Here is a 21923-nt window from a genome sequence, read left to right as displayed (position 1 = left end):
ACCAAAGCCTAGTTAATATCCATCACCACACATAGTTACAATTTTTTTCCTGTGATGAGAACTTTAAAGATCTCCTCTCTTAACAACTTCCAGATACACACTACTGTATTAACTATGATCACCAAGCTGTACATTACATTCCCAGGACTTATTTATAACTGGAAATTTGTTGTCTTTTGACCCCCTTTACCTACTTCTCCCATCTACTCCCCACCCCTCGCAAACCACTGATCTGTTCTCTGTGTCAGTTTTTTTTGGGGCGGGGGGGGGGGGAGTAGCTTCTACATATAAATGAGATGTCTGTTGTATAGTCTTTTTTTCCCCCCTGTTGAAGTAGAAACACCTTTTCAACATTTTTTTTTTTAATCCTATTATTCAACTTAAAAGATATGGCTTTTGCAACACATAAAGTCCTAAAGCTGATTGCTCAACCTGGTATTAGCGACATTTAGGTTGAGGTAATTCTTTACTGTGGGTGGAAGGACAGTCCTGGTGGAGAATCACAAAGCCAGAGCAATACAAAGCTTGAGAGCCACAGCCAAATCAGAGTTTCCAAAACCAATGACTGTCAGTGAACCTGTTAACAAAAAGCAGATGCTATTGCTTAATTTCTAGAAATTTCTACAACTTCCCAGAGTCGAATTGGCCCAGATACAGCATACCTGGGGCAGATCTAATTTCTGGGGACCTTAAACCAGGTACATACAGAAGGGAGAGGGTGACTCCAGGACTCAAAATGTTTTGACAAGGAAGACGTTCAACCAGGCAAACAGTCCGATGTGCTGCGAGAAGGACTTTCTCCTTTTTCCTCCATCTGTCCAGTCTGTTATGTTTTTAAAGTAGATCAGAACAGACGTTTCATGTTTTTACACAGATGACCGAATGGTACAGACAAAACCTGGCCACAGTGCTCTTGACCCTCAGGAGCTATTTCAGCCCCCCAATGCTCACAAACCCCCAACACAAAACGGGTCAGGAATTTGGAAATGGTGCACACAAGAATGGAGAGAGGGGCAGATGCCCATGTAAAATGTAAGCGTGAAAACTGCAGCATGCCCACAAGCAGTGGGGATGAAGGACAGCTGGCTGGAGACAGACCCAGCAGATTGTTCCCCAAAAAAGAAAAGGGAAGGGGAAATCCAAGACTTCTCCCCTCCGGGGATGGCCACTCCTCAGGAGGGGCAAGGGTCAGGGGACCAGTGACTCTCGGCATCCCACACCCATGGGTGGTCTTTCCATCCCCTGGCCACACAGCCTGCCGACTGTGGGGTCCTCAAGTGATCTGAGTGATCTCAGACTCATTTCCTCACCTCCTGATGACAGGGCATTAGATCTGAGACACCTCATTTCTCAACAACTGTATCAGATTCCAAAGAGGAGCCCTTCAACCAGGCCCGGGGCTCCTTAGACTCTCAAGGGACCCCGGGTGGCTTTAGTCTCAGGTCTCAAAGGGTGCAGAACTCAATCAGGTGCTAAGGCCACAGCTCCACCCTGCACCAGCCACCGAGGCAGGGGGGTGGGAGGGTAGTAAAAAAGGGAAGTTCAAGAGAGAAACTAGGAGCCTAGAGCCCGTGATGATGGAGACTTGTGGCAACTTGTGCCATTCTACTTTTGGTTGTGGGACAGCGATGCCTTTTGTTTTCTGGATAGGCAACCCCAACAACTGTCCTTGGCCCATCAGGGCTGAGGCCATCATTAGATTCCAGAGGAAAATGTGTTGTGGACATTCTGCTCTAGACTCACAGACATAATCACCCCCACCCTAAGATGATGCTGGACGTGTTAGATAGCTCCCTAGACAGGCCTCTAGAATCCTCGATGGTATTGCTGAAATACTATATATTTTTATAAGAAATGCTTTCCAGCTATCTGTAGCGACAATAGATTTATAGCTTTCAGCTTGGTCATCCTCATCTTCACTAACATCATTTCTGGGCCTCGTCTATGGGCCGAAGGGCCATCTATGGTACCATTTCTACAGGTAGACATGCAGCATCCCCAACAACTCAAACACCCCTAAAAACCAGTATGGCTCCAAACGGAGGCCTGTCTGCATTCATTATATGAAGTGCAGAGACTGTTCGTCCCACGTCTTTGGAGAACTCGTTAGGACCCCAACCTCCCCTCCCTCAACCCTGCCACCAAGAAGGATCATGAGGCACTCCCATTTTTTCTTGTTGTCCTGCCCAGAGGATCAAACTCTGTTACCCCTATCAGCTACTTGGAAGGGCAGTTTCCAAGGAGAAAGGACATGAAAAGCTTCCAGAGGATTACATGAAAAGCATATGAATAGTAGAAGGTAGAAAAGGAGAAAAAGAAGAAAGAAAATGAGAAAAAGCATCACCAACCAGAAGCTAACCTTTGCTCACTGGTAAAGATACAAAGACTCATTGGCATCTCCCACTCCTGATCCAAAAATCAAACCCAAACGTTGTTAGGCGGCGAGATGCTTAAATTATGACTGTGTGATGCTGTAAAGAAAAGAGTTTATTCCCTGGCTATGGGGTCCAGCTTGCCAACGGATTCAGTCCCTGTTTTATATTCTAATTTTCTTCCTACCTTCTTCACAATTCCTTAAAATAGCTTGTTAGTTGCTCTTGTAAACGACAGTGACTAGAAATAATCCAGAAAGAATATTGAAAGAACAAAGATATCCCCAAGTTGCTGAGATCACCTCAAACACTGAGAATCTAGAGAACAAACTAGTCCATCTATCAGTTAACCAGTCATCATAGAGCCAACACTGATGTGTTGAAAAGAGGACAAACTAGGGCTGAAGAATCGGTCAACACATATGAAATTCATCCATTCTTCTGTAAGTCACTTCACCCAGGAGACCATCTCTCCGTCCACCTGCCCACCAGCCCATTCCTCCTACAAATATCTTTTGAGCCCCCCATTTGGTACCAGGAACCATTAAAGATTCAACAGGATACAAAACTGTTGCTGCTCTAAAGAGCCTACAATATATCCAGGATAAAGTACCTCCATCCTAATACCCTCCCCCTCCAATCTGTTCCAAAGGAAATAATTACGTAACATAAGGAGATCAAGGCAAGAAAGACAGTAGGTAAATGGAAGAAAGGACACGCAGATCTTATCAAATGAGTAAAACTGTTCTGATGGTAAGAACACTCAAAAACCGGTGAGAAATCCTAAGGAACATAAAACTCTATTCATTTCTTCTTTTTAGGGGATACAGTAGGATATAGAACAGAAGGGGCAATGAAAGGCCGTGACAAGATGTTTGTACTCTTCAGGGAATATAATGCCAGATATCTTTCACCTCTTATCTCCTCGAGTTTGCTGTTCCTTCCTATTCTTTTTTAAGATTTTATTTGATAGACAGAGACCACAAGTAGGCAGAGAGACAGGCAGAGAGAGAGAAGAGGAAACAGGCTCCCCGCAGAGCAGAAAGCCCGATGCGGGGCTCGATCCCAGGACCCTGGGATCATAACCTGAGCCAAAGGTAGAAGCTTTAACCCACTGAGCCACCCAGGCACCCCTGTTCCTTCCTATTCTTGAGCAGAATAAGGTTTTTTATTTCCAAAAAAAAAAAAAAAAACCCTACAAATAAAAACTGATAGTAGCCAGAACAGGATTTCATTAAGATTATCCTATCTGGTTTTAGGGTAAAATAAAACAAAACACACATTTACTTGGAACAGGAGTTTGTCGTCACTTCCTGAAAATGAATGAACCAAGAACACGACAGGAGGTAAATACAGTTAAAACAGGTATTTCTCACTTCTGAGGCATACACACTAATTCCTTTGCAGAGTTTTATTAAATTCCAAAAGCAGCTGATGTTTTTCATAAAACCATACTTCCTGGATTAAACGGTGCTTAAAAATAATCTGGTCCAATCAAAAAGACAGATCGCGAGTTGGCAAGAATGTGGAGAAACTAGTACCCGCACACACTGTAGGTCAGAAGGTACAATGGCATAGCTCCCCCAGAAAACAGTCCAGCGGCTCCTTAAAAGGGTAAACATAAAAGGGTCACCAGATGACCCAGGAATTCCGCTCTTCAGTATCCAAGTAACCAAGAGCGATGAAAATATATGTCCGCACATCAAAACCGGTATACGAATGTTCGTAGCAGCAATATGACAACAGCCCGAAAGTGGAAATAACCCTCACAGACCATCAACTGATGAACAGATTTTTCTAAAATGTGGCACACTCATGCGAAGGGATATTACTCAGAGATTAAAAGGATGAAGAACTGATACACATTACAACACGCAGGAGCCTTGAGAACACTACACTAAGCAGAAGAAGCCAGAAAGGACCATGTATTGTCTGATCCCATTTCTATGATATGTCCCGAAGGTAAATCCACGGAGACAGAGAGCTGACCGATGGCTGCCTAGGGCTGGGTGCAGGCAGTGACAACTAGTAGGCGTAGGGCTTTCGGTTTTGTTTCGGAGTGAGGAAAACCTTCTAGAACCAGAGAGTGATGGCTGTGCAACCATTAGTCTATTCTCACATGAACATGTACTGATACACTAGTACTAGTAATTAGCGAATATACAAAATAAACACTGAGTTGGGCATTTCAAAAGGGTGGATTTTAGGATATGGGAATTACACTGCAAATAACAAAAGAAGAGAGGAAGAGAGATCAACCAGGAATGGAGACAGACTCACCTCTGACTTCATTCCCTCCCTGGATCCTGCAATCCCATGGGCCATTGCCTTCTGGGGCCTCCCTTACTCCAGACATCAAGAAAGTCCTCTTTTCCATTTATGCTGCTTTTCATGGAGTCTCCATGGTTCACAAGCAAAGACGTATCAGTTACTATTTTTGTAACACAAATGTCACGACATTCAGAAGACAGCCAGAAGGCAACTGCAAATGACCACAGCTGTTTTTATATGCTTTCCTTAGATCCCCAAAACCATCGTTATTTCAGCGTTTGGACTATTTGATGTAGGACAGAATAAGGCAGGAATGGGTTAGTTTTATGCCGTTCAATCTCCAGCACCTAGGAATAGGGCCAGACACCCTAGACGAGGGCTAAGAATTAATTCCCTCTCAATCCCAAACCCCATCCCAGGGCCCTGTTCCATGCTCAGTAAGCACACAGTGGCTTCTGCAAGACCGTACTGCTCATAGAGAAGGGAACCGCTGAGGGATTCAGCAGGGGGTCTTAGAGACCGCAGTGCATGCTCCCTTTGAAGGTATAGACTCCTAGGTCAAGGACCTGAGGGCCCTCTGCACAAAATGATGGGCCACACGCGTTGCCTGCTGTATGAGCACAGAGAGATCACATGAGATGGCAAGAGCAGGCTCAGCCAAGGGCTAAAGAGCCACAGGGCTCTCCGACACAACGTGGCCACATCTACCTCCGGGGTCTTGCGGCGGGCACCCTCGGTCACGTCCAGAATGGCTGTTAGCCATCCACTGCTCTGACAGCTCCCCTCTGAATGCCTTGCTGGAGAATCCAAGACCATACAGGCCTAGTTTAACTAACCACATGAACAAACCTTTTCTCTAGAACTACAACTGTGGATGCTTTTCTGTTGAGAGGGATTAAAAAGTAACTTCTAAATACAAGCTACACCCACCAGGAACGTGATGTGGGGGGTCGGTGCTGAAAAGGATGGAAACATTTCTAAATCACCTAAATGTCGGTTTTGTTCTATCTAGGAGATTTCATCTAAATAAAAGGTGTGAGGATGCAGAAGCACCGGAACGTGACACACCAGACCAGCTGGGCAAAGCAGTGGGGCTTGTGGTTTCTGCTGTTTTCTTCTCTTCTCTCTTTTTTTTTTTTTTTTAATTTTTAAAAGATTTTATTTATTTATTTGACAGAGAGAGATCACAAGTAGGCAGAGAGGCAGGCAGAGAGAGGGGAGGAAGTAGGATCCCTGCTGAGCAGAGAGCCCGATGTGGAGCTTGAACCCAGGACCCTGGGATCATGACCTGAGTCGAAGGCAGAGGCTTTTAACGCACTGAGCCACCCAGGCGTCCCTCTGCTGTTGTTTTCAATAAACTTTTAATTTCAGGCTACGTTCAGATTTTACAGAGAAGTTGCAAAGATGACAGGAGTCCCCACACATCCTTCACCCGGGTCCCCCCATTGCCGACCTCTCACATGGCAAGGGCACGTCTGTCACAACAAAGGAACTTCAAGTCAAGCTCCACACTTCGTTAATTCCACCAGTTTCTCCTTCATGTCCTTTTTCCGTCCCAGAATCCCAACTGGGACAGTCTCCCTAGTTGACATGCCTCCTCAGGTTTTTCCTGGTGTGTGACCGTCTCTCAGACTCTCCTTGTTTAATGGCCTTGACAGCTTTGAGGTGTACCATCGGGTATTTCGTGGAATGCTCCCTGGTTGGGGGTTTCTCTCGTGGCTGGACTGGAGTGTCGTCGTTCCCAGGGATGGCGCGGTCCAGGGGGGCAAACTGCTTGAATGGGGATCCTGGCTTCACCACAGCTGAGCCATGTGGCTTGGGACAAATTAACCTCCATTTCTCCAGCTACAGAAGAGACTGGAAGACCACCTACCCCCAGGTTTCTGCGAGGCTCAAACTGGCTGATAACGAAGGTGAGCACATGGTCAGGAATTCTCCACAGAGAGCAGAAGTGGACACCGACGGAGGGAGCGACAAACATGCTATGCTTGGGACTGAGACCCAGTCCAAAGATTAGCCACAGACAAACCTAACTTCCAGAAGCTTGTAGTTCGGGGCGGGGGCAGGGGGGGGCAGACGACAAAGTAGAAACAAGTAACTGGAGCTTGATGCTACAAGGACCCATCCGGGGAGACCTACACAGAGCCTGCACCTGGGCTGCTGACAGAGGAAGCAGGCCTCACACAAGGGATGGGCTGGACAGACTCCCCTAGGGCAGGTGGAAACCAAGTTGAAAGGTCAATTTTCTGCAGATTAGCCAAGTGCCAGAGCAGGCTGAGCTGCGGCGACAAAGTAAAGTGGCTAACCCGCTCTACTTAATCACCGTCCGTACACTATTAACAGCTCCGTGCAACTGAACAATGCAGGCATTCACCTTTGGTCCAAGGAAAAAAATAAAGGTCTCAGACTCTCCCCACCAAGCTCTAGAAATCACGAAGGACTAAAACTGCCTCCCCAATAAAATGCAGGCCAATTTACATCGTTTTACAATGCAACAGACTCTTTTCCAACTAGGTTCTTATAAAAACAAGAAATAAAACAAGACCGCGGCCAAGTCATTTTGAGGTATCAACTTCTAATCCCCTCTCAGTTCAAAAGACTTGGTCATTCAAAACTTGGATGTTCTCAGGATCTCCCTGAGTGGAATCCACGGGCGGGCAGAAACAGGGGCTGGAGGAGGAGACTAAGCCAGGCCTGGGTGGGCTAAAGTCATGGGGCTGGGTCCCCTCGGGACAGGTCACCCAAAGCTCTCCGTCCTGAAGCTAAAGGAAAGTTCCTCTCAGTTCCTCCTGGTTCTTTGTTGGTCAGCTCTTCTCCCACTCCTGGATGCCAGGCCCTGTCTAGACCAAAGTGGCCCTGATCCAAAATGAAGGTCCCCTATTCCCCTTTCCATTCCACTGACGGGTGGTAAGAACAGGCTCACCCCTGTTCCTACCGGCTTCCTAGCGGGAGACCGGAGGACATCTCCCGGAACAGATCCGGCCACCCCGCTGTCCCACTCCACCCTTCCCCAAGCCTCTGCAGCCACCGCCGAAGCCCCTCTCCCCAGGTACCTCACTCAGTAAAAAGCCTGCCTCATGGCTGGAAGCAAGGGCATGCAGGAAATAACCCCTCTGCCCCGCAACAGCGAGCCCCCCGCAGAGGGGCTGCTCTTATAAAAGACAGCGGGACAGGACAGAGGGTTAAGCAGGGTCGCCAAGACTCCCCAGCGCAGCTCCTGGCTGCCCCTCCTGCAGTCCTCCTGGCCTGGCTGCCCCCCTCTGCAAAAGGGGGCCCATTCTCCACTCCACCAGCTTATGAAGGAAGGCAAGGCAGGCAGGAAAGCAGCTCGTGAATGCCATACCACCAACACCGGGAGCCAAGCGAACTCCCAATAAACTCTCCTGAGACAGAAAACAGCGTAGAACTGAGGCTCTCGTCCCTGGCTTTGCGACAGATTCAAACACCAGGGGAGCCTGTAAACCTGGACAGCGCCCCAGGGCCGGCTCCAGATGCGCACAACTGGAATCCCTGGAGGCCCCACCACGGCTCTGGGCCCGGTCGGGGTGGGGAAGCGCCCCTTCTCTGCGCCAGCCCTCGGTAGGACGAGGCCTTCCGGGTGCTCACCCAGACGGAGGAAGGCTCCTTCCCTTCCCTTCCCGCTCCCAAATTCACCAATCCCATGACTCTCAAATCTGGTCTGAACTCCTTGGTGCTCTCTTTGGAACCCGACGCAAAGGAGAAAGAACATCAGCTTCAAGGAGCTCTGGGTTTCAAACCACTAATCCAAAGAGCTGCCCCTAGAGGGGAAAGCATCAGGTCCAAGCCGAGCCGGGAAGGAAGACCAGAAGGAAAGAAGGAAGTTATGAACATAAAATCCTGTCCAGGAATTGAATGCATTGCTCCTGAGTAATTTACTACACAAGCCGGCCAGCTCCCCTGTGGGAATTATTTACTCAATCATTAACACTCTCGGCCATCCAAGTGTTTGTTTTGAAATTAGTTGAAAGCCATTTAAAAAAAAAAAATCACTTAAAAGTTATTTTAGAAGTCGCCACAATACTGTACCTATTACACAGCTGGCTTGCTGATCATCACCTAAAAAAAGTCCTTAATTAGCATTATTTAGGGAGTCTGTGACACCGCTGCAAATATTCCTCGATTGTCCAAGATACATCCAAGTGCCCCACTTGTGCGTGAAACCAGCTTCCCTCAAAATATCCTGCAGATCTGTGTTTAAGCCCCCGACTCAGCTTTTCACATGGCAATGAAATCTTCTTCCTTCCAGACTTCTACAGAACGCCCAGGTGCTGTCCTCTCTTGCGAACACCACACAAACTGGAATGCATCGTAGATGGTACACTCCAAACTGCTTTGTTCTCCAGAAAAATGCCACAGATGTTGGTCATCAAGCCCTGGAAACTTAGAGAAACAACCACTCATCTCCAGCGCCCCAATTTCCAGGCAAGAAGTGCCAGCAGTCCTTGGGGACATCCTGGCATTGGCTACAAGATTTAGGGACATTTAGAGGAGCAGACACAAATGGGTTCAAACCCGCTCACTCCACAGAAAGAGCTCCCAAGAGAAGTTTAGTTTAAAAATCCCAGTGAGGGCACTTGGGTGGCTCAGTCAGTTAAGCGTCAGCCTTCTGCTCTGGTCATGATCCCAGCATCCCAGGATTGAGCCCCAGGAGCCTGCTTCTCCCTCTCCCTCTGCTTGCCTCTGCCTGATAGTGATTCTCTCTCTCTCTCTCTCTCTCAAAAATAAATGAATAAAATAAAATAAATACAAAAGAAAACAAAACTCCAGTGGAGGGCACCTGGGCGGTTCAGTGGGTTAAGCCTCTGCCTCTGGCTCAGGTCATGATCTCAGCCTCCTGGGATCAAGCCCCACATCAGGCTCTCCGCTCAGTGGAAAGGAAGCCTGCTTCTCCCTCTCCCTCTGCCAGCTGCTCCCCCGCTTTTGCTCTCACTTGTGCATGTGCTCTCTCCAATAAACAAATAAAATCTTAAAAAAGTAAATAGAAAAAAAGGGAAACCCTGTGGATCGCAAAAAACGAGCATGGACAGAACGGCCGTGAGAACAATCTGTCAGAACAATCTGGGCAACCCACCCGATGCTATCAGGCATCTGAAGAGCAGCACTGCAACTCTGCAGACCCCACTGGTCTCCAGAACTCCTGGAGCTCTTTTTGTTGGAAGAAAGGGCTGACCTACAAGTCTGTGTGCCCTCAGGCTGTCATCAATCTCCGGTGGGGAGATAAGCAGATTGCACTAGGCAGAACTTGCCTGCAGGCGGCAGGAGGCCTGGGGACGCCAGAGCAAAGGCACGAAGGAAGTTGCACGTCTCTTCCTTGGGGGTCACAGAAGCAGGAATTATCACAAACAGCTCCCAGGGGCTCCAGAGATAAAACTTTCAGGAGCTCCTTGCTGGCTGCTCTAGCCAGCCATTCTCTCGGAGCCCGTCCGACCTTTTAAAAAATTTTAAAAATAAAATGCCAGACAACACAGATCTAGAATCTAGAGACGTCCTTTTGTGAGCTCAGACGGTGCTGTGTAGACACGGACATGAAAGCAAGGTCGTCTTCTGCTTGTTCTCGTTCTAGGCAGCAAACATACAGATGTTCCCCAGGAACGACCAGCAAGGGTATGTAGGAATCACTGTCAGGTCACTGGTCACTGGTCACAGCCCAACCTCCCTTAGCATAACACGCTCCTGGAGAGAGCGGCTGAGGGGTCTTTCTCTTGACTGCTGAATAAGAGGGTAATAAATTAAAATTGCCTTAAGAATTATAAGTCTACATGCCCAGTATATGATTAAAATAGTTCTGGAGAACTTGGTACAGAAATTGCCCTGTGACTTTTTTTTTTTTAACCAAAGGGAAGGAAGAAAAACATATCTGTTTACTGTTAACACAAAACTCTACGACAATTTCAAAAGCAATGTTTTCTAAATTCTTGACCTCTTAATTGCACTTGTCAACTCATTATCTGAGTTATTGGGGGTTTGGAGTTAAAACAAATAAAGCCAGACAATTAATTCTACTTCAAGCAGGAGAAAGTATGTACTTTCACCCAAACCTGCCCTCTCCTCCTTCCATGACCAGATATTTTTAATATAATGAGAGTCTTTTTTTTTTTTTTTTTTAAGACAAGGGAGTCTTGCAGATGTAATGAGTGCTGCATAAGGCACGTGTGGTTAATGGGGGCTCCCATGGACTACAGGTTAGAAGTGTAATGAATTTGAGTAACAGTAAAAGCTAGTCTGGAGCCTGGAGTGTAGAGATCTGAAGACAGACTGCAGAAAATCTTGTAAATTTGCCCCAATACCCAGCAGGGAGGTAAGCAGCTCTGAGAGACAAACTGTCTTTTCAACACATGGGGACAAAGGCCCACCTAGGCCATCTGTAATCACCAACTTCCCATACTCCACTCCCTACCCTAGTCCCCACAGCCAGCTCCGTCCCTGTTTAATCTATGTGCCACCAAGAAGTCTGAGTGATTCTTGCAAAATGCATATCACTTCCCGGCTTTAAGCCTTTTTCCTTTGGACAAAATCCCTCCCAAGGCCCAAGGACCCGTGCATCCTGGCCCCCTGCCTCTCCTCCAACCTCCCCAGCACCCTTCTCAGATCTCAGCCAGGCTGAGCTCATTCCCACCCAGCCTGTCCTGAGCCTTTCCCGGCAGCTCTGCCAATAATACCAATGCACACTTTTAGCCTGGGCATCGACATGGCCCACTGTGGGAGGGCCTGGCCTGCCTCCCCAACTCAGCCACCTCTGCTCCCCGCACTTCTGTCCACTGATGGAACAAGTCAGTACAGGCAGAGCTCAGAAGGAGGTACTGTGGGTTCGGTTCCAGACCACCACAATAAAAAGTACTCTAGTAAAACAAGTCACATGAATTTTTTTGGTTTCCCAGTGCATATAAAAGTTATTTACACTATACTCTAGTCTGTTGAGTGTGAGATATTGTATCTAAAAAAAACCAAAAAAACCGAATGTATATAATTTAATTTAAAAATACTTTATTGCTAGGGTGTCTGGCTGACTCAGTCCATAGAGCATATGACCCTGGATCTCGGGGTCAAAACAAGCACCACACTGCACAAGGAGCCTACTTAAAGATAAAACAAAAATGCTTCATTGCTTAAAAAAAAAAAAAATGCTAACCATCACCTGAGCTTATCACAAGTCACAATCAGTGGTCACAGATCACCCAACAAGCATAATATTGGAAAAAGTTTGAAATACTATGAGAATTACAAAATGGACACAGAGACAGAGTGAGCAAATGCTGTTAGAAAAATGGTGCAAACAGATTTGCTCAACATAGGGTTGCCAGAAACCTTCAATCTGTTAAATAAATAAATACATAAATAAAAAGGCAGTATCTGCAAAGTTCAATAAAGCGAGGTATGCTCATAAGTAAGCAGCTTGTGTGATGCCAGGCCTCGCTGCTTAGTGGGAGGCTCACCTCTGCCAGGCAGGGTGAAGGACAGAAGGGCTCCTTCCAACAAAGACCTAAGAACGTGGAGACTTCAGCATCAACTCCCTTCACCTTGAAGCTCTGCTAGAGAATGTATGTATACCTTTTCTCAGCCCTGCCCTAATAACAATGACCTTGACCTTTTGTGCCCAACTCCCTTCCCTAAGATTACCTCTACTGCATTTAAATAGCCATGAAGACTATTACAGATTTTGGGGTTCACATTTGTGAAAAGCAATATTACAAGTGGTAGCTCTACCCTGAACACACAGATCCTGGGTCATACACCAGAACCGCGGGCCTTCTGGAATTTCTGACAATAAACATTCAGGAGCTACTTTTCTCAGAATCCCAGCACCTGATCTGCTCCTTTTCCAGCCCTACTATACCACCCCCCAGTGCTGGGCAGACTCATTTTCTAGACAGCAGGAAGGACACTAGAAATTCCCACCACCAGGCAGCTTCGAGAGGCAGATTGTCATGAAGCCGTATTTTCCACATTTAAAACGAGTGATCTGAAAAGCTGTTTGCTCTTCTGGCCGAGGCAAAGGAAAGCCAAAGGATTTTCCACATCTCTGAACTGTGCTCTACTTCTTTCGTAAATCCAAGGTATGTTCTCATCTCTTCGCAAATTCATTTCACCCGCAGACCCACCACCCCAACCCCCCCCCCAAATTCCCAAAGCATTCATTCATTCTACAAATATTGACTTAGCCCTGTTGGCAGACAAGGCACGGTGCCGGGGCCAAGAAGGACACAGAACTCAGTGATGAGGACATGAGCTTCAGAATCCAGGAGACCAGCCTCTGATGCCCCAACCACGCAAGCCTGGAGGATGGTACCAGCGGACACATGGAGCACATGGCAGCGCCAAGCTATTCACGCGCACCGACCTGTGTACTTTTAACCCCCATGAGCAAGGAACCAATACTGCCCCCATTTAACAGATGTGAGAGTGGGCACAGAGTGAAAAACTTGCCCAAAGTTCCAGAGCTAAGAGGTGGCAACAGGTGGGGTTTTTCTCTTCTTTTTTCTTGTAAAGTTTTTTTTAATTTTTTATTTTATTTTATTTGTCAGAGAGAGAGAGAGAGAACACAAGCAGAGAGAGCAGCAGGCAGAGGGAGAAGCAGGCTCTCCACTGAGCAAGGAGCCCAGTGCAGGACTCAACCCCAGAACCCTGGGATCATGACCTGAGCCAAACACAGATACTTAACTGGCTGAGCCACTCAGGTGCCCGTCTCTTTTCTTTCTTTTTTTTTTAAACCAGTGCTACTGGTTTTTTTAACCATCAGTGCTACTGATGTGTAATTTATATGATAAAATTATTGGCTCCCAGGCAAGTGCATCCTTGCGGAACCCATATACTTCTGCCTTACCCACTCTCCTTTCCTGAGCCCCAGTTTCCTACTTTCCAAAATGCAAACCATAAACACGAATCCACAGAGCAATTAAGGGATGACCCCAAGGGAATAAACATTAGTAAAGTAGCCCAGTCAGCCCAGTCCCCGCCTGGCAGCGAGGACAGTGGGGCAGCCTGAAATTGAACAAGAGACCATCTTCTTGCAAAGAGTCTAATCAGAGACGAAACTAGTAAATACAGAAAACAGCCATCAACAAATGCAGAGAGAGGATCGACCCAAAAAGAGATAAAAATACAAAAGGGAATTGTGTGCTGAAGCGGGAGGGAGGACCTGTGTGCTTTGAGCTCAAGTATTTGCAACACAGAGCCTGCGCTGAGAATGTCGAGTTTCATTCTGCACCGAATCACAAAATCCGTGAGAACAGTCCAGACTCTATCAGAGGAGGCTTCCATATCTGACACAGATAAGCAGGAGGCCAGGGATCACACTGGCCATGGACAGCGGCCTAAGTCCCTTTTTCCAGAGATGGGTAGGGCTGTCTTTAAGCAAATCAACACACAACTCAGTTTCCAAACCCTCTGAAGGAAATGCTTCCAAGAATGAAGACCTCATACATCTGTCTGGTCTCATTCTGCAGAGCTTACTGCTGTCTTCTGAGGATAAATCATCATGCTCCTGACCTTGAAACCATCTTCTACCAAACTGTTGCTACCCATGCAGCCAGAGTCCCACTGCTCTCCAGGGGAGAGCGGGCAGGAGGGCAATAAAGGAATGTTCTCCCACTCCAAGGCCAGTGGCTCCCGGCAACCAGAGCCCAGAGCGCCCCTCCTAACTCAGAGCCTTTCCGGGGAAGAAAAGAAGCCCACTGCAGATGTGTTGATAGACAGCTGTCACAAAGTGAAAGTCCTGCTTCTAGGGGCTGCCAAAGCAAAAGACAGAGTCACCTTCGAAGTAACCCACTTTCAAATATATGTGATGGCTCCCTGGAGTCCAATGACCCCAACCATCATTTTCTGTTCGCTTTAAAGAACAAACTCCCTGCTACGGGGAGAACGAAGAAATTTAAGTCCCGATTTCAAAGGTGCTCCTGGGCCAGGGAAAGCCTTGCCACACAGATCGTCCTGCGCCCTGACCCACACACCGACAATGATGGGTCCTGCGCAAGCGCTGTGCGGAGTCAAGGCCGCTTGTTAAAAGAGCGATATCCGAGGAGGAGCTCAAGCCCACCGTTGTGGAGTCCAGTTTCCTGTTCCATAGCCTCCAGAGCAAATTAAACAAGAAAGCACCCATAGATGACGACAGACACCTCCTCAGCTGCAGCCCCCATCAGAAGCCGCAGAAATCCTTTCTACTTGGCATTTTCACAAAAGCGATAGTGTGTCTCACACACCCAGCCTGTGTCCCGTATCTGTTACGGGCCCCAAAGGCACCTGCTGCCCGACAGACCAGCTGCTCTCCATCCCCAGGGCCACTAACTAAGGGTAGGATCCCGAATGGTCCTCCCCCAGCACCCCCCGCAACTACAGCCTGGAACCGGGCACTAGCGGGCCACACCTGGGACTAAAGGAATGTGGCTCCTTGACTTCAGGAAGGACTCCAACATCAGCAACGTTAACATCTGGGGCCAGGGAATTCTTGGTTGTGAAGGCTGTCCCGGGCACCTCAGGATTTGGAAGCATCCCCAGCTTCTACTCACTTGCAAACCCCCAGCCATGGGGTTATCCTTGTGACAAGCCAAAATGACCTGGAATCCTCACCAAACGTCCCCTGGGGCATGAAACCATCCCCACTGAGAGCAGCTGGTCTGAAGAGAACACTGTTACCCGCACACTGGCATCCCACCTGGGAGAAGTTGTAAATCATTCACTTCCAAGAAGCGGATGACAGAAGCCAGCATGGTCAAAACCTTAGCATCTTCTCACCAAACTTCCTCCTCCCCGACCCGTATCTTGAAGGGTCTCTGCCCTCCCTGGGTGGAAAGCCGACATCTGACAATCGCATCACCCATACCCAAGGGGGGCCACGCCACTGCGGACCCTGCCAGTCCTTCCTCGGGGCCATCTGCTGCCCCACCCCTGCCCCCCTCCTCCCCACCCCTTGACTACCATGCAGAAGCACAGAAATCCTACCCCCGTGCAAGAACCCAGAACCTCCGACTGCCCCTTGACAAAAGTTACTTGCTCTGCTTCCCTCTGCTTGCCTCTCTGTATCTCACTCAACGGTGGAGCCAAGAACGGAAACAGGTCCGCACAGGGCACAGGCTCCTATGGTCCTGCCACACTCTGAGTGTGGAACAGAACAAGGCCGCAGAGGAAACAGAAGAAGAGTGGGGGTCCCAGGAGGCACAACAAAAGCTGGGGAAACCAAGGAGAGAGTATCAAACGCGACAGAAGGCCGAACAAACCACTTCCAATCACTCAGTCGTTGACAGATCGTTGGTGATGGCATTTCGTTTAGCGTGCTTTTTTAAAAAAGATTATTTGAGAGAGAGAGAGACAGAGAGGCCTCATGCAGAAACGGGGTGAGGGAATGTTTAGAGCAGCAATGGCCACGGTTGCCAAACTGTGGAAAGAACCAGGATGCCCCCCTTCAACGGACGAATGGATAAGGAAGATGTGGTCCGTATACACTATGGAGTATGATGCCTCCATCAGAAAGGACGAATACTCAACTGTTGTATCAACATGGACGGGACTGGAAGAAATGATGCTGAGTGAAATAAGTCAAGCAGAAAGAGTCAGTTATCCTGTGGTTTCGCTTATTTGTGGAGCATAACAAATATCATGGAGGACATGGGGAGATAGGAGAAGGGAGTTGGGGTAAATTGTATAGGGAGGTGAACCACAAGAGACTATGGACTCTGAAAAACAATCTGAGGGGTTTGAAGTGGCGGGGGCGTGGGAGGTTGGGGTACCAGGTGGTGGGTATTAGAGAGGGCACGGATTGCATGGAGCACTGGGTGTGGTGCAAAAACAATAAATACTGTTATGCTGAAAATAAATAAAAAATAAATTTTAAAAAAAAGAAACGGGGTGAGGGGCAGAGACAGAAGCAGACTCCCTGAGCAGGGACTCGAACATGGGACTCTGGGATCCTGACCTAAGCCAAAAGCAGAGGCTTAACCAACTGAGCCACCCAGGCACCTATAGAGTGCTTTATTAAAAAAAGAAAAACCAGAGGGTAATTTATCAAGATCCCAGATAAGGCCCAATGGCTGCCACCACATCCGAAAGGATTACACAGACAACATTAAAAGAACTTTTGTGTTACAACATTTATGTAAGGAGATTTATTCTCCGTCTTCTAAAAAACCTTTCCACGGAATAGAAAACTTCAGTGTGGAAAAAAGCAAAGTATATGTAATGCTTTTTTTTTTTTTTCTTTTTTTAAAGTAGGCTCCACACTGGGCTACCAAAAAATCCAAGGTTTGGTTTTTTTAATATAACTATTATAAAAAAAAATATGGAAAATAATGCTTTGGAATTTCCACATGTGAGCTACCAAGAAGAGGACGCATATAGCTACCTCCACGTGACTTCCCTTTTCTGAGCTTTAAATATTCCTTAAAAAATGTAATATAAGCCTTATCTTTACCCCTGTTAGAAAAAAAAAACAAAAAAAACCTTGATGAATCACCTAAAACTAAAGCAAAAAAACAAAAAAATGAAAAAACACCTCTGAAGGTCTTCTTTTGTGGCTGTAAGTGGAAAATCTGTACATACACATCACTTGGCAGACATTTCAGGCAAATGATGAAATCAATCTAAAATTCATATAAAATATAAAAATTGATATAAAATATAGTGAGCAAACCCAGCTGACCATTGGGAGATGAACCGTAGGCGTCTGGGAATGAAACAACAGGTTTTCTAAAGACTTTAACCTCTGGCTGGCAAGGTATGGATAAAGCATTTAAAATAAGTTCATTGGGGCGCCTGGGTGGCTCAGTGGGTTAAAGCCTCTGCCTTCGGCTCAGGTCATGATCCCAGGGTCCAGGGATCGGGCCCCACATCGGGCTCTCTGCTCAGCAGGGAGCCTGCTTCCCTCTCTCTCTCTGCCTGCCTCTCTGCCTACTTGTGATCTCTGTCTGTCAAATAAATAAATAAAATCTTTTAAAAAAATAAAATAAAATAAGTTCATTGGTTCAACAAACTGAATATAGAGGCACAAAGTAGGAACAGTTGTTAAAACTACCATGACTCTGTATTTAAGAACAGGATACACCCAGGGGCGCCTGGGGGGCTCAGTCCCTTAAGCGTCTGCTCAACCCACGATCTCAGGGTCCTGGGATCAGCCCTGCATCAGGCTCCCTGCTCAGTGGGAAGCCTGCTTGTCCCTCTTCCTCTAGCTTGCGCTTGATCGTTCTTTCTCAAAAAAATCTTTAAAAAAAAAAAAAAAAAAAGATCTTAAACACACACACACACACACACATATCTCCATTCCAGTCTCTCTAAATGAGAACCTCTTGATCGACAGAAATCAACATATACAAACAGACATTACACAGGTAAAATATATCAAGAGACATTTTTACAACACACGTTTGACACACACGTGTATAAAATCAGAGCCAACACCGAAATAGTATTCAGCCATCAAGAAGAATGAAGGACTCCTATGAGCGACCAAACTCAAAAACTTGCCACGTGGAAGCAGTCAGACACAGAAGGGCACATTTCTGTGTCCATGAAATACCCAGAGTGCGTAATGCTATGGGTCACCGGAGACTGCCAGGGCGGGGGGAAGGGGTGAGTGCAGAATGTTCAGGTTTCATTTGGGGGTTCAATTAAGTGATAAGGGTGCAGCTCTAACCCAACAGAAGTAGCGTCCTTATACGAAGAGACACCAGAGATCTCTTTCCCCGCGTGCGGACACAACCGGGAGGCCGCCCTCCGCAAGACGGGAGAAGAGTCCCCACCAGGAACCGAATCTGCCCGCACCTCCGCCTTGGACTTCCAGCCTCCAGGACTGCGAGAAAGTACACCTGTGCTTCTTAGGCCCCGCCCGTCTGCAGGACTCTACCTGAGCAGCCCAAGCTAAGACTGCAGAGTTCGCATCAAACTCATTTCACAAACGGGAGGCGCGAGACACGGAAGAGGCCGGCAGCTTGCCCAAGGCCATCCACCCGGCAAGCGGGAGGACACAGCATTCAAACTCAAGCAGCCTGCTTCCACGACCTCCCCTCTACACCACACTCACAGGGAAGAATTCGGTCTTGCTGAGTGAACACTAAGTGACCAGGAGAAACAGGACAGAATACCAGTATGGCATCCAACCTTTCACACCTCACAGCTCTGCAAAGCAAAGTAAATTTCTAAAATTGCAAAGTAAAACTTCTCTCCACCCTCCCCCCTTTAAAAGACAAGATTATCCAGCTTCCACCCCTAGATTAGCCAAGTAAAATATAAAGAATGGGCCAAAAAGACTCAATAAAATGGGGATCCATTCTGGCAAGGCAGAAATTTAACCTACATACCACCCATACACAAACAGTTTTACAACATCGTATTTTGGGGAAACAGGCTAAAACCAACCTGAAGGAAAATAGCCCATTCCATTCCCTTCCTCTGCTTAGAGGGTAGAAACCCCAGTCAAATTTTGTTTGGCCCACTCAGTAAAAACCAAAATGTTCCGCATTCCTTACCAACATTCTACAAACTGGGACAATTCACAGGAATCTATATATGTGGCCTCTCTTTAACTAGAAAGCCCAAGAGTGCCTGGGTGGCTCAGTCATTAAGCATCTGCCTCTGGCTCAGGTCATGATCCCAGAGTCCTGGGATCGAGCCCCACATCGGGCTCCCTGCTCAGCGGGAAGCCTGTGTCTCCCTCTCGGCACTCCCCCTACTTGTGTTCTCCACCACCCGAGGAGCTCCCCCTGTCAAATAAATGAGTAAAATCTTTAAAAAAACAAAAACAAAAGACAACAAAATAAAACTAGGAAGCCCAGCAACACCGAATCTTAAATTCTCCCAGGTTTGTACGTTCTGGTAAACCAGTCCCCACCACTCCCTAACGCACATTTACTCATCTCGTTCACCTGCTGATCCCTATGGGCCGGAACTTGCAACTGTCAGTCTGCACCTCGATCTAGGTTTTTAAAAATGCATTATTTTCAAAGTAAACTTTTGAAGGGAAGGGTTTCAATTATTTAATGGGCTTGTCAAGCAGTGCTCTTTAATTAAACTTGGCTCACATCGAAAGGAAAATGCATTCATTTTTAGGCCAGTCTTGGATATAACATATTGAATCATATCCCAATTCTGACCAAATGGCAGAATAAAGCCTTGTTTTAAAAGCATGAATTATAGCCACCCAAGTCAGTGTTCTATTTCTAGCTGCCGGGGTTTCGGCTTCCATCCCGCCCCAGCACTAGTGAGCGAGCGCACACACCCATGTCACTGCCTCAGTACGGAGTTTCAGCAGCCAGCAAGTCAGACTTTTTCCATTAGTTTGGTTTGGGATGATTCCTGAGCTATAGGCACGCTTCCTGGACAGCAGCCAACCGAACACCAGAATGCAAAATTCTGTTTATTTCTATCTTCTCCCTGGTTTTCATAAAGTTCACCAAGGAAAAGTCTACATGTCTCACTGTGCTTCCATTCTTTTTTGCCACCCTAACACAAATACCAAGAATTGTTCCTTTTTCCCCGATTATAAAAGTTTCCATACTCAGAATTGAAAGGTGCTAAAAACTCAAAAAAAAAAAAAAAAAAAAAGCCATCAAGCAGCCATCAATATGCTCTTAAAACTCTTGCTTCTTAATTTAAAAAACCCAAACCTTGAGTAATAATCAACTTTCCTCTGACTAGCAATAAAGCAGGGAGCTGTACACTTGGTAATGTGGACAGGAAGCCAGGCCTTTGGGCCGTGAACTGCTGGTGCGATTTTCGCTTCTCCTGGCATGTCCACCTGAAACCCAAAACTGCACAACGAACTGCACGTTTGACCCCTGGTATCAGACTGTCTTCTTCAAAGGTCTGTGAATGAAGTTATCTTTTAAGAAATTGCACTGAATTTACACTGAAGGAAGAAAATGAGGCCTGTCATCGCGGAGAGCCCAGGAGAGCAGCAGGTCGGAGACTGGGGAGGCGGCCAGCGAGGGACAGAAGCAAGAACCACCCCGGGCAGTCGCCAGCAGCCAAAGCAGGAGCAGGTGTGCAGCGTGGAGTTCAGGTGTGGCCCCGGGGGACCACAACATCAGGACTCAGAAGGGGACAAACGAGAGCTAGGACATATATGTATCAAAGTTCAAAACTGAGGCCGGCAAACATCCGAGCTCCAAATTCATCAGGGAAAGCAAAGCTTTGACCTACACTGGGCCGGGGGCGGGAGTGGGGGGCGTGGCTGTGGGACACAACACCAGGAATCCTCTCCATGACGTGGCTTACTCTCTGTCACTCAGTGCCGAAGGCTTGTCTCATTCCAGTTAGTTCAGGCAAAAAATAATACCCCGCACCCCGCTAGCCTGGGCTCCTCATGGGAAGCACGCACCGGGGAACACGGACTTGGGCAATGAAGAAGGTCAGAAAAGACAAAGGCACACCCCCAACTTCTGTGTGCTCCTGACAGAATGACGAAGACCTTGACATTCCAGAGAGAAGGCAGCCAGGCTGAGACAGCCCGCCGCCAGTGTGGGCTCTGGAGGTCCCCCCTGCGGGCCACGCAGCCGCTCCCTGGGATCCTGACCTGTGACAACCTTCTCCAGGAAGCTTCATGAACTGCTTCTGGAAGACAACCCCCACCCCACCCCGAGACCCACCCCGAGACCCGCAGTGCCCACTCCTGAGGGAACCTGACATCCAACATCAGTAAATCTGTGGTACTCGAGAGGGGCCAGCAAAATCATAACGTCTCACGAGGATGTCCTCACTGGCACCTGCGACGTCTGAGGAAGCCTATGCGGCCCATCACTGTTAATCCTGCCACTGCTCATTCCGTAGGCCTGCGACTTCTGCCGAGTCACTCTTTTTGTTTCACTTCTGAATACTGAGTGGGTAGCCCAGGTGTGCCCTATATTCGAGGGCGTCCTAGACAAAACACACCCTCCGGTGCACCCACAGACCATGGAAACAACCTTGAAATTTACTCGCTGCCTAGGGTAGGACCACGTGGCACGAGGAAAAGCCCAAACATCTGATAAACGCACAGCCACTGGTGATGCACCGGGCGGGGAGGGCAGTGACAGACTGGAGATGCCAACTCGGAAGAGCTGTGCACCGTGTCTGCAGTCAGACACGAGGGAGCCCCACGCAGTCACCCCGTGACTTAACGAGTTACCGCACTTCTCTAAGCAACAGGTCGTGCGACTGTAGTCGGGACTTGCAATAGCTCCTAACAAGCGGAAAATTCAATGAGATGATGTACGTAAAGGGATTAGCACCGTAAAGGACACCCAATAAGCTCTCATAAATGTCCTATTATTGGGTTTATAGCTTCCAGATACATCCAAG

General features: G+C 47.6%; 1 protein-coding gene across 2 annotated transcripts in view; it reads right to left on the bottom strand.

The window, feature by feature from the left end:
* The window catches only part of MYO10 (myosin X), a 213488-nt gene that overhangs the window by 173617 nt on the left and 17948 nt on the right, over positions 1-21923 (bottom strand). The gene's annotated exons all lie outside the window — the stretch shown is intronic.

Source organism: Neovison vison, chromosome 1, assembly GCF_020171115.1.
Source record: "Neovison vison isolate M4711 chromosome 1, ASM_NN_V1, whole genome shotgun sequence".
Classification (NCBI taxonomy): Eukaryota; Metazoa; Chordata; class Mammalia; order Carnivora; family Mustelidae; genus Neogale; species Neogale vison.
The sequence above is the reverse complement of the archived record's forward strand: the minus strand, read 5'-3'. Positions and strand labels throughout refer to the sequence as shown.